The sequence below is a fragment of the Apaloderma vittatum genome, unplaced genomic scaffold, assembly GCF_000703405.1.
Source record: "Apaloderma vittatum isolate BGI_N311 unplaced genomic scaffold, ASM70340v1 scaffold770, whole genome shotgun sequence".
Lineage (NCBI taxonomy): Eukaryota > Metazoa > Chordata > Aves > Trogoniformes > Trogonidae > Apaloderma > Apaloderma vittatum.
Genome location: NW_009694775.1, coordinates 1 through 209, shown reverse-complemented (window position 1 = coordinate 209; position 209 = coordinate 1).

Sequence of the window (209 nt, the reverse complement as noted above, 5' to 3'; positions counted from 1 at the left end):
ATTTGAGTCAACATAAAAATATTTTCCCCTGCCACAGAGTACGAGCTAGCAGTTGTTACTCACGTTGGAAATTAAAATTGTTACTTGGCAAAACTGCCTGAAAAACTGCCTCTTTTTATGAACACAATCCATAGTATCTACACAGAGATATCTTTATACACCTTTCGTGGTTTAATAGTTAAATTTATTATTTTAATATTTTAATATTT